General features: G+C 40.1%; 1 pseudogene; it reads right to left on the reverse strand.

The window, feature by feature from the left end:
* Positions 1 to 1,358: 1,358 nt before the first annotated feature.
* Positions 1,359 to 3,628, reverse strand: LOC147438387 (uncharacterized; annotated as a pseudogene).
* Between the last annotated feature and the right edge of the window lie 9,421 nt (positions 3,629 to 13,049).

Consider the following 13,049-nt stretch of genomic DNA (forward strand, 5'->3'; position numbering starts at 1 on the left):
AGGCTACCCTTGTTGTTTGATATGAACTAAGCATGTGATTGGCCAAGCTTGAGAAGGTCCAATCAAGTGTAAGATTGTGCTAGAAGAGGGGGTCAACTAAAGCAAGGAGGGGGACTAGCTTGGGGGGGTATACTCTCCCACACACAGACACACACTCATTGTGTGAGTTGCAAAGTGCAGGAGATCCATCTCCTTCTCCAAGCTTGTAGAGAAGTTGAGAGCCTACTCCAACACTCTTGGCTATGGAATGAAAATATCCAACCAAGAGCCATGCTCCAATGATTAAGCTTTCCATCTTCTCCATCTTCATTACTGTTCTATTATGTATGCTAAGCAAGAGGAGTGATGATAAGTGAGGAACCATTTCTTTCTCCTATGAATGTTTCTTCTTCCTCTTCCCTACCCTCATTCCCCGCTAGATCTCTTCATTACTATTCTATTATGTATGCTAAGCAAGAGGAGTGATGATAAGTGAGGAACTATTCTTTCTCCTATGCATGTTTCTTCTTCCTCTTCCCTACCCTCATTCCCCGCTAGATCTCTCCACCTTTGAAGGTGTTTGAGGCCTTGGGACTGAGGCCTGGGGATGGTTAATGCTTTTTACAAAGCCTATGTTATGCTCGTGATGCTTGAAGCTTCACATCTTCATTGCATCACCTAGGTCACAAGGAACCCAAAGATTTTGTACCAAGTCTCTCCTGATGGGAGAATCTATAATACAAAATCCTATTGGAGGGGAGACCGGCTCCACATAAATCCTGTCCTCAATTGTTGTCATGTTATCTAAACTCTCTCTCTTGCAAAAATATTGTTCATGCCAATTTAATTAAGTATTATGGTTATGTTGCTACTGCTAATTAAGTTCACCCTCTATGTTCTCAAAGTAGTCTCACAAAAATTCTCATTCTAATTTTCCTAATTCCGCTATTCTCAAAGTTCATAGGCCATTTTCGTTACAAAACATGAGTATGATTGATTTCTATAGAGCAAATAAAAGCTTTGCAGAGGAAACCGTGCTTATGTCAAGATGTAACCATGTAAAGCATGAATTCTTTAAAAGCTTGATGCAACAAAACACAAACCATACTTATTCGAAGATGCGATCTTGTAAAACATGAGCAAACCATACTTATGACAAAACTTAATTGTTCACAAAGACAAATTTGTACATTCAACTCATCGACATATTGATTTGTACTTGATGACCTGCAAGACAACCATTGTTGTTTAACACAAGATAAAAAGTAATAGAATTGAATTAATGACATGAAAATCAAGCTTCAAATCTCCAATACAAAGAAGCCATGACTCCCCAATACGTAGAAGCTTTTCACTCCAATACGTAAAAGATAATTGAGCTATTTGCACTCAAAACTCTCATCAGCACAATCATTGCCTCCAGAAATTGCACTAGCATTTCTTTGCTCTCTCTCCTTAAACATAACTCTAGCAATGTTATCTCATCTATATGCCCCATTTATTGCAATTGTAAGGAACAATGCCTCCATTTTGTGCTCTCTCTACTACATGTGAAGGGTGAGAGTCCATCAAGCATGAGACTTCTACAAGAGCGTCATGTAATCAACTATGAACTCTTGTATCCAATCTTGTGGCATCCAATCGAGCTAACACCCATTGCAACTTGCCCTAGGCTTCTCAAATCCATCCCTCATCAAATGAATACATGTGAACAATGCACATGTTATGGAGGACGAAGCATGTCCAGATCATCTTTGGCACATTCTGCAAAAGCATGTTGATTTAGAAGGATTCTAAACCACGCTTTGAGCATTCCAAAAGCACACTCCAGAGTCATCCTCAAGCTGGATTGGATATAGTTCCAAAAGTACCATTCAAAAGATAAGCCGTCTTTGCTGCCTTTGAAAGGTGAAAGCATCCAGAATCTTGTTGAATACGCACAATCCCCCAAAAGACAATAATTGCCAAGATAGCCCGCTTCACATTTTTGACCTAATTGATTGCAATGAAATACGTTCCAATCATGCATGGACCCTACCCACCTATGTCCTAATCTCAAACAACGCAATTAGCTGCCATTGTCATTTGCAATATAATTGAGTTGAAGTCTTTCTTGTTGGAGTAGTTGTGGCTCGAGAGGCAATGATTGGCACATGGTTCCCATCCACTGCACTTGTCATGAAAGGAATATTGTAGATTGCCTCAAAGTCCTTGGTAAGGCTCTACATTCTCTTAGTCAAAGGATATTTGACAAAAAGATCATGCAAACCAGAAGAAGACACTACATCATAAAATTTGATGACAAGCTCTTGTGTTGCGGCTATGGAGATCGAGTATCTATTTGCAAATAAATTGGAGATCACCTCAAAAGTTAAGCAATGTAAAGCTATGCAAACTCTTTTGTCAACAAGGATTTCCTTGTGAAAGTTCATGTCAAAGTGTCTCTTCTTTGGAGCTAACCATGCTGTCAAGAAATTGAAGGTGTTCTTTGCTTACACGAAGCCTGCTCTTAAACATCTTGTTGGAATAGCTATCGTTCAAGCACTGCTCCATGAACATGTGTGGCCGGGTATATGCCAACATGCTCTATTCTCATGGCTTCTCCTCCTATGTGAGCCACTCTGGTTGGGATTACTTGTCCAATGAAACAAGTAAGAATGTGGACTTTGTATGCATAGTCAACCATGTCAGCATTGTTATATTCAGCAAGCTCTAAAGCTATGTTTGAAGAAATAATCAATGCAAAGAAGCAAGCAAGAACTACCAAGTCATCCTCCATAACTTGAAATAGAAGTACATGTCACTTTCCAAACTCAACCAGAAGAAGACACTGATATGTATGACTATTTTCATTAAAAAAGCAACAAATAGGGACAACAAAGAGCAAGACATAGAATAACAACTTTAAAATTGTATTTAGATATCAAAATATGTCATTGCACCGCAAACAATGTGCAACAAAGAGATCATACATAATTCTTTTTTTGAAACTCTTTAGTACATCCAAGAATCTAGCAAATGCACTATTGAGAGATCCTAGAAGTTTAAGATTTTTATCTTGCTGATCCTTGCAATTTCTTCTAATACCCTTTACTAAGCTACCATGATCTTGGCAGTATTTGCCACATCCACAAGGGACTCCTAATTTTTCTGTCCTTTTGATGTGGTTGGTCTCGAGCACTCTTTCTTTTGCAGCCAATGATGCACCTTCTCCTCCATCTTCTGTGGTCTATGCCTATGAGGGACTCGTTGATTCCTGCATGTATGTGTCATTGGAGTGGCCAAGCGCTAAAGCATTAGACTCGCTAACTATATTTTCTCTCCTATGCATGTACTCATCCACTATATCATACCAACCACAGGTTATCCTAAGATCATTTCTCAATGTAGAATTGTGAGCTTTTTCTCTCTTATACACATCGTACACACGTCCCCTTTTTTTTGCAAGCTTGTGGCCAACTTTTTCACATTCTAGAAAAACCAATGCAAGTTGTGTCGCAACCTTTGACCAAAGATCCACACCTTGTTTGGGAGGTTTCCCAAAGTCATCATTCATAGTGCCACAAATATGAATAAGTTGCACAACCCATGCATCCTTCCAGTTATCTCTCCCCTTCTTGTCTTTGCTACCGTCATCTAGACTAACCATGGTTTCTTGGTTCTTTTTTCTCCCTTTCCCTCCGTGACTTGTAGTGTTTGTCATTGTTCCACTTTGCTTATGACACTTTTCCTCCCTTTGGTGCTATGGAAAAAGTTTTGGCCTTCATCCAACTATTTGATGCGGCCTTGGAGATGAGGGCTTCACAGAGTCCTCTAAGCTACGCCATGTAGCTATGCATTTCCATATTCTTCTGGAAAATGGTGGGCTAGCTGTCTATGAGGTAATTGATGCAAAGCTCCAAAGACATGGAAAACTCTACGAGTTTCCATAATGAAGCAATTTCTTGCAAGCGATGCCAAAGACAAAATACTTACCAAATGGTGAAGTTTGAAGCTGTCTCCCAATGAGTCTATTCACAAGTATGTGGAAAAGTTTTGGGATTTACATCTCAAACCTACAGTCCACCAAAAGATAGACTTTGTGGAACAAAAAGAACAATTTTGTCCAAGACTACCCGAAGATATGACCAAGTATGTCAACTCTCAAAGGCCTAGGATTATCACTGAAGTGATTCACCATACTATGGTTGCTTCACAAATCAATTTCCAACACGGGGCTAAAAGGAATTTTAAGCCCATGGAAACTAGAGACCGAAATGAACCTAGAGGGAAGAATAATGCTCAAAATTCTTCCCAAGGCAATTCTAGCAACAACAACAACAACAACAACAAGACCAAGGAGAAAGGAGTTTAATAAGGTAAAAATTAACTCTCTCCTGAAGAGTTAGAGGCTTTTTGCAAAGATCATAAATGTTTCAAGTGTGGGGAGCAAGGACATGGCTATCGTTCTTGCCCTAAAATAAATTCACGCAATGAGACTCCTAAAGCTTCCATGGTTGAATCTCCAAAAGAGGATCATCCCTTTCCTATGCTTGGGGAAAGGTGAGGGAGCATGATGTCTTTAACCTTTTTGACCCTGGCTCTACTCGTAACTTTAGACATCTTGACTACTGGAGAGAAAATCTCATCAAAGTCCATGCCTTTCTTTTGCTTGAATCCTTTAGCAACCAATCTAGCATTATACTTAGGCTGGGGATCTTTTGCCGTGTATTTCTTATGGTACATCCATTTGCAAGGCAAGGCTTGTTTTCCCTCTGGAAACTTTTTCACTTTCCAATTATCATTTGCCATAGTCAAGCTATACTCCAATTGCTTTGCTTACTCCCACTTCACGTTGTCTTCCATAAGAATGGCCTCTTGGTAGCAGGTAGACTCTTTGCAGTTAGTGACCAACAAGTAGTCTAACCCTGGCTGAAAATGCTTAAGGGCACAAGAGACTTGCATAGATCTTCATGTGTTTCACCTACTCCCAATGGTACCATCGTCTTCTTCTCTTGCTGCCCGTTACAAGCTCCACATTTCCCAAATTTTCAACAAAAAAAGTAGACCTTACAATCTTAGAAATTACCTTTTAGATTTTGAAAATGAATGTGAGAATACTTACAAAATCTAGGGAATCTAGTGGGAACAACCGTCACATATAGCCAATTTGCCTCTAAATTTTTTTAGGGTGATGGTTTTTCATGTCTAAAGAAAAAGGAGATTTTTGTCTGAGCAAGAGGTGTTCACAGCGCGAGCTGATATTAGATGATAACATCATCTTTGTTACTCTTATAACTTTGTTAACAAATGTTGCCCTTCAAAAAATTAAACCATGTTAGTGGACCGTTCTATGTACGTAAATATGCTATAATTTCTCTCTATCAAAATTCATTTGACCGTCATTGAGTTAATGAGGGTGATACATGTCTTGATCACACTAAGAAAGTAATTGCGATTGGGGGAGTCCCGTCGTGTTTCATCCAGCCTAAATTCTGAAGCTTTTTCTAAAGTGCCAAGCTCTCACTATCCAAGCAAGAAGACCCATTTGGTAAGATTTTGGTAAACTTGTTACTAGTGCGTCTTGTGGACTTGAGAGTATCACGTAATTATCGAAAAGTTTGAGTGTTTTTCATGCACGATGCCACTTGAGTTACACATATATAATCAAAATATACCGCTCCCTAGAGGTGAAACTTGAATAGTTGATTTTTCCAAGGAAAACTTCAAATGCTCTATCTAATTTTTCATTTTTTCTTGGATTATACTTCGCTCAAAAAATCTTGCTCGCCACATGGTAAGACTCCTCTTCTTCAAGGGCACTCTCATGCATTCTATCCTATAGGCATTGTACAAGCACCCAAGAGCACATCATTCCTTGTGAACCAAAAATCTTTGAACTAGTGGTGGTTGTAACATCAATGTCCATACTACACTGCATTGTTTGCAATGCATGACATACTTGGAGAAAAAATTACCTATCCTTGAAGAACTTTTTATATTAGCTTCAAAAACCATTGGTGGGAATCACTTGTGGGAACTTTTCTTGACAAAGTTATGGATAATATTTCTAAAGACAGATTTTTGGATGCCTTTTATTTAAGGTGTTAAAAGGAAAGGGAGAAAAATAATTTGCAAGCTCCTGCTAGAGCGAGAGCGACGTGAGTGAGAGAGAAGCTCACACCTCATGATAGAGACATTGTCGGCCCGACTTGTAGAAGGAAGAGTTGATCCTTATGGTAGGGCAACTAGTTCTTGTAGGAGAGGCAAAAATTTCCATCCCACTCAATATCAAGCGTTTGTGTGTAAGGGTGGTTTCCCACACGCTCGGCCAACAAATCAAATTTCTCTTCTTCTTTCCCCTATAGATAGTTCCTTGATGGTTAAAGTCTTTAAACTGATCCAAAATTGCTTTGCAACCAGTGGTCATAAGTTACTTGCTATCCTCTTCTACTAATCCAATTCCATAACCAAATTGAAAATTTTGGCTCGAATTTGATTGCATGCACGCGATGCAAGAGGAATCTCTGCAATTTCTCTAGCAAGAGGACTCTTTTGTAATCTCTCTTGAAAATTTCAAAGCATTTTCCAAAGCTTAATCATGAAATTCATTTACCACATTTTGTTTGCCAATTCCAAAGCTTTAAAGTGCCGATCCTTTTCAAAATCAACCATAGCCAATGCCGAGCCACCACACCAAAACTTTGATACTATTGGTGGTAAATGGGAAAATTGAAATTATTTGCTATGCTGTAATTACACACATGTTTCTCTCACCTTTTACCATCTCTCCCGCAAGACACATAAACAATGAAAATTATGATATTTATTTGCTACACACACATGCATACATGTAGATAATGGCATAGAAGTGTGAGAAGATGAAAGAGGTGTTGAAGAGGGAGATGGTGACTAAATTACACACAAAATATGGTAGAGAAGGAAATAGAAGAATCACACAACTAATGGCTTGAAATTAGCCCCAAGTGCACAACACACTATACATCTTGGTTATTTTATATTTATTTAAAATTAAATCTAGTGCCAAATGTTAGAGGTCCCTCTTTTTACAAAACATTGCATGGCCGACCATAGGAGATGGTTCCCACTTATTGAAAAATATTTCTAGCCTATAAAATTGAAAGTGAGCACATCTGAGCTTTCTTGAACAAAATTAAAATACTAATGAATGCTAAGCTGCTATGGTTTGATTATTGAGCTTAGACAATCAAATTTGCAACCTCCTTCTCAACTTCTAGAATTCCAATCTACACAAATAACAAGTTCACAATTTAACTACTAATTTATCAAGACAACAATAGAGTACTTAACCATTACAAAGCCCAATCATTCCCTACACATGCTAATACTAACCATATGCCGCATGGAAATCACCATGTTTGACAAATAAAAGAGATATATAGTAAAATATCAAAGGCTATAACCCCATGCATTCTCTTGCCCTCTCTCTTCAAGGCATTCTAGAGATTAACCCAATTTTTTGTGCACACTTCTATAGCTTGTTACTCCATTGCTAGATAAGACATAATCTTAGTGGTGGAAAAAACGTTGCACCAGCCTTGTTCATCATCTATAAATGCCACTAGAGAATATTGGAGTCTAAGGCTATCAATTACCATCAATAGTATTCAATCGATTGGTGTCATCATTAAAGGTGGCTTGGGTGTCAACATCATCCCTAGCCTGGCACTTGCAAAACTTAGACTATTTGTATCAACACCAACCAATTTCAGTCTATGAACCTTTGACTGTTAGCGGTTGGACACACTCAACGGAGGATGATTGCCCGGAGGGATACTAATTTCCTTTGTAATCATTCCTTAATTGAGAAGAAATCGTCATTTCACCTTTGTAAATAGTGGGGCTTGCAGAAGCTTCCAAATTGTATCCCATTTTTGACATTTAGACTTAGTAAATGGTTAAATTGGAACATTAGGGTTTGAGATTGTAAGGTATTTATACCACTTTTGACCTTAATGCAAAAAACCCTTTGTCATTTTTATAAGTGTCTATGTGAGTTGAGCGTACTCTATGTATGAGAGAGAGTGAGAGTTTATCTTGATGCTACACGCACACTGGTGGTCGGAATCGAGTGCGGAGAAGTGCAGCATGTTGCCCCCAAAGAGAGCTACGCGCCAACACCTACATTGCAGGTGTACGGCCCGGTTTTGCGAGATTGACCCACGAGCTATATCTGGTGATTCGGTGAGCATACGTTGTCTGTTTTTTCATTTTAGCATATCCACGTTCACAATGAGTAGAGTTACACATTAGGCACTTTAGTTTTCAGAAAGGAAGACTTGCAAAAATTTGTCAGACATCCTACGTGATTTTGCACCGGGTGTTTAGGGTTTGGGTTTTGGGTCACAGACCTTAGGGAGAGCGACCTATTGGTGTTAATAGGGTTTCCTTCAAGTTTCGTAGCGTTTCGAGAACGTTTGGTGGGTATTTGGCTCTTGAAAGCGTTGTAGGAAATCTCCTCTTGTGTACTCTTGAAGGATGTAACTTAGACATTGGGTAGAGACCTCTGTAGGAAGTAGTCAATAGTCAGTCGAGTGTAGGTTGACACCCTATGCTTGCTTCCACACGCCTGCGGTCCAGCTTCGTCCTTAGCTGATAAATCTTGTTAGGTGGGTTCTCGCTGTGCTGACGTCTGTCGTGACGTATCCGCCAACATTGGCGCCACTCCCGAGGACGAAAACCCTAGGTAGGTGACCGAGACTAGTCCTTGAGGATAGAGATTCTCTGGTTTGCCAGAGTCTTATTTTACATTTAGATAGGATCAAAGGGTGGGGGACTCTCTAGGTCTTAGGAGGAGTCTAGGGAGCATGTGTCTGGCCTAGATCCTTCGACTTAGGTAGTATTAGGTAGGAGAATAGGAGTTGGAGTGGTAGAGACGGTGAAAGGATAGCTTGAGAGTCCGGGGAGGCTAGGAAGCAACCGAGACACCAAAATCACCATCTCACATGATGAGTAGGAGTAGGGTAAGTAGGACATCATGATTTGTGATCTGGAGCACTTCATGCATGTTATATTGCTGTTAGGCTCATCAAAGAGCTGTAAAAGATGGAAAAGAGTGTTTAGAAGCTGAATTGAAGTTCAAAAGTTTTTGTGAGTATTTCTGAGAGAGTTGCAGAGCATAGGGAGTATTTCTATCATAAAAAAGTTAAATGTTAAGACAGTAGACATCCTACACGTAGCATGTCTCCAGGGAGATTTTAGCAGGGAATTTGGAGAAACTGAGGTCACCTGTGTGTTTAGAGGGTGGGTTTCACCCTAGTAACATATAGACTTGAGTGTTTTTCCCTTATTGGATTACCCAAAAGCTAAAAGGCGGACTCAGAAAACGTAAAAGTTTAGAAAAAGGTTTAAATTGAGAGAAATTTGCATATTTTGCACTTGTAAGGCATATTGGCACTTGCTGAGAGCATAGGGAAGGCAGAGTAGCACTTTAGTCTGAGAAAAGGAGCAGTAGACATCCTACGCGTAGGATGTCTACAGGGTGTTCTGGTGAGAATTTTGAAAATTTGAGTTGACGAGTGTGTTTAGAAGGTAGCAATTACCCTATATTCACTTGGAAAGGGGAACTTGACTATATCTTGATAGGATAAGGCCAAAAGACGGAAATTGCCAGATATCTTACCCAAATTGGGCCCAAGGCATTATTTTTAGACTAAAACCATAGGATGTCTTCATGAGCATGATCTACATGATTTATTGAGTGCATGAGAAAGGTTTCATCTCAATTGGGTGAGAATATTGGATTTTAAGCAGACTTTAGCATTTTTGAATGAAAAAGTCTAGAATAGCTAAATCTGGGGTCTTTTGAAATCCAAACTAAAATCTAAGCATAGCATTGGGTTGTTGACATCAAGGGGAAGCTGTGGCTCAAGTTTGGAGTGAAACAGAGCACTTAGACATCCTACGCGTAGGATGTGTTCACAATGATTTAGCACTCCAAATCCAATTGTGAGCATACCAGAGTGATCAGCACCTTAAGAGAAGTCTGTGGTTTGAATTTGGAGCAATTTTGAGCATGTAGACATGCTATGTGTAGTATGTCTAAGGCATGATATTGAAGTCAAAATCTAACTGTAGGCTTACCAGGGTGTTGTATAGCCTTAGGCAAACCTCCTAGTCAACTTTGGTCCAAATTGGAGTTGATTTAACTGGTCAGATCAACATCAGGCTGATGGAACAGATTTTTGATCAGTTGACCAGCTTATAGGTGTCCAAATCAAAAAGTGAGAACAATTGTGGACTCGGCACATCGAGGGGAATCTATAGTGCAAATTTCAGCCAAAATAGAGTAGGTAGACATCGTACGTGTAGCATGTCTACACGGTCTTATTGAAGTCAAAATCTGACTATGGACATAGAGTGATGTTCCAATTGACTTAAGAGTTCTAGAACTTCTTTCAGAAGTGAAATTGGACCTTGTTTGACCTTTTGATGGAGCAAAGATGGAATTAAGACTTTCCCTCTAGACTGACAAACACTCGAGTAAGGTACAGTTCCAGATTAGCAGACCTAATCAAGAACATCCGAAGTGTATAGAGTACAATAGTGGTTGAGGTTAACCCTCCAGTTATACCAATCATTACTAAGAGGACCTCTAGCGGTTAAATGCTTTGATTCAATTGCCGAAATTAAGCGCTTGTGTACAGGTATATTCAGCGGCAAGGCAAGAAGTTGTGCGAAAACTGGTCCCTTGCCAGGTGAGTGGTTGGATTTGTGATAAATTGCATTGCTAAGTTTGATGAATTTAAGATCAGGAAGACACATTCCTAGAGACCAAAAAGTGGCAGGTGATCAGGATAACTTAGTGTCCACTGAGGAGAGTGTAACTCAGGCAAGGCTAGATCCATTAGCACCAATCATTGAGGAGGGTAGTGATACTGACACTTCATTAGATAAGTCCTTCTTCATGATGGGTAGTCAACAGCCAAGAGGTTTCTCTAGTGAAGGACCAATGCTAGGAGGAAGTACCTCCCAAAACCTCTGAACGATGCTAAGTTCACTATAATCTTCTTAGAAGGAACAAACTCTAGGGGAGGCCTAGTTTATTCTGACTATCGGGGACGCAAGTGTATTTGTATAGAAGAAAGACATTCTCAAAGATTGGAGATAATTCGAGTCTATGATGATGGAGATAGATTCCGAGATGAAAAGGGGAACCACTATCTGATAGTTAGTAACCCTGAGGATTACAAAAGATATGGAGATAATGTGGCGAAAGGAAAAATGGTCTCAGAGGCTCAAGAGCCGCCTCCAAAAATTGATCGACCTGGAGCTCTTTTTATGTATGATAAAAAACAACCAGGGTCTCTACCTATAATGAGAATGTGGGAATTTACAAGCATGAGAGCGAGGGAATACTCTCTTATTTTCGATGCAAAGAACCCTACCCAAATGAATTAAGCAAAGACAAGGTTCTTTACTTATTCTCTTATGAAATTGCTATGGGGAAGGATATCATTTTTGTTGACATGTACAGGCGAGAATACAAACTAATTCTCCCAGAGGAGGTCGAAAAGGAAACAGTTCCAGAAACATCAACATATGCCCCCGAAGAAGTACCAAGGTCCACCTATACCCCTAGCAAGTCAACAAATCCATTTTCAGAAGAGTACAAGACAACATCACATTCTAACTGACAACAGACGTTCAACTACCAGAACCAACAAGCAAACCAACCATCATTGCAGGCATGGCTTCAACAAAGTGCGACATTAGAGCAAGACCAAAACAGAGACGGTTATCCAGCCGCAAGAGTGCTAAGAGATTTACAAGAACCACCACTCTATTCACAGTATCAAGGCGAGAGTAAGCCAAAAACTCGAGAGTCAACAGAGCCTGGAAGACAACCCATAGAACGAGTTCGAAGAGATGAACCACATCTTGCAAGAACCATCAGAAATTATGGCTTAGGGGCACCCCTGGGAGAGAAACCCTCGCACTACCGAAGGCCAGAGGAGGTATATCGAGTAGGACGAGGAGAACCAATGATGAGATTTGTAGACCATCGTAGAATTAGACCTTCCCAGGTGCAAAAATGGGTAAACAAGAAATACAAGGGAAACACAGATCCTAGGGATCATGTAGCAGCCTTTGTGCGTGTAATTTGAGCTGAAGAAGTTTTGGACTTCCCTACTCAATTTGCAGGGTTTGGGCTTACCCTAGAAGAGGATGCCGCTACTTGGTTTGACTCTGTGGAGCGTAGAGACTTTGAGTCTGTGGAGGAGGTGTTTGACGAGTTTATTGAGGAATTCTCACAAAGGGGGATAGCTCATAATACAGTCTCACAAATCCATAAATTCAAACAGAAAGAAGGGAAATCTGTGCGAAAGGCATACCTACGACTAAAAAGATATCTGAAGTTCTGCCCTGTGAAAGAACTGCCAACTCAGTCCAGACTTATGCTTATATTTATTCAAGGACTAAGGAACGCAGATCTCCAGAAGGACTTACATATGAAGAGGAGCACAACGTTAAATGAGTTAACTCGGGAGGCTCTTTACCTTGTAGACAATTGTGCGGTCTATAAGGAGGGTGAATTCAAGGATCTTGATGACAATTCATCCTCACAACAAAGTGGAAGCAAGTTCGCTAAGACAGCACCGAAAAAAGAAGTAGCTGTAAGCCAGGAGCAGCTTGTGGAGGAAGTGCTAAAAAAAATTAATATGTATGCCAAACCTCAGGCTAAGCAGCCAAAGTGGTGTGCTATTGAACAAAAATGGACAAACCATGTGACGGAAGAATGTTATTATAACAAGGGATATGTGAGAGAGCGACCTTATTCTCCCCAAGCTCAGGTAGAGTCTCCTCAACTTCCACCGATGCCTAGGTATCAAGCAGGAAACCTACCAGGGCCTGTAGGTGTTGAAAGACCGCAACCAATATTGGGGCAACAACCACCCCTACCAGGATTACGACCGGTCGGCATAAGATACACACCAACGGTAAACGAACCAGAAGAGAAGGCTTTGGTACCTATGCATGCATATTTACGAAGATTCCAATGGATATGCAGCAAAGCCTGTCTATTCTCCACCGGAAGAACCACCAAT

Source organism: Adiantum capillus-veneris, chromosome 17 (genome assembly GCF_014529385.1).
Source record: "Adiantum capillus-veneris isolate H3 chromosome 17, ASM1452938v2, whole genome shotgun sequence".
Classification (NCBI taxonomy): Eukaryota; Viridiplantae; Streptophyta; class Polypodiopsida; order Polypodiales; family Pteridaceae; genus Adiantum; species Adiantum capillus-veneris.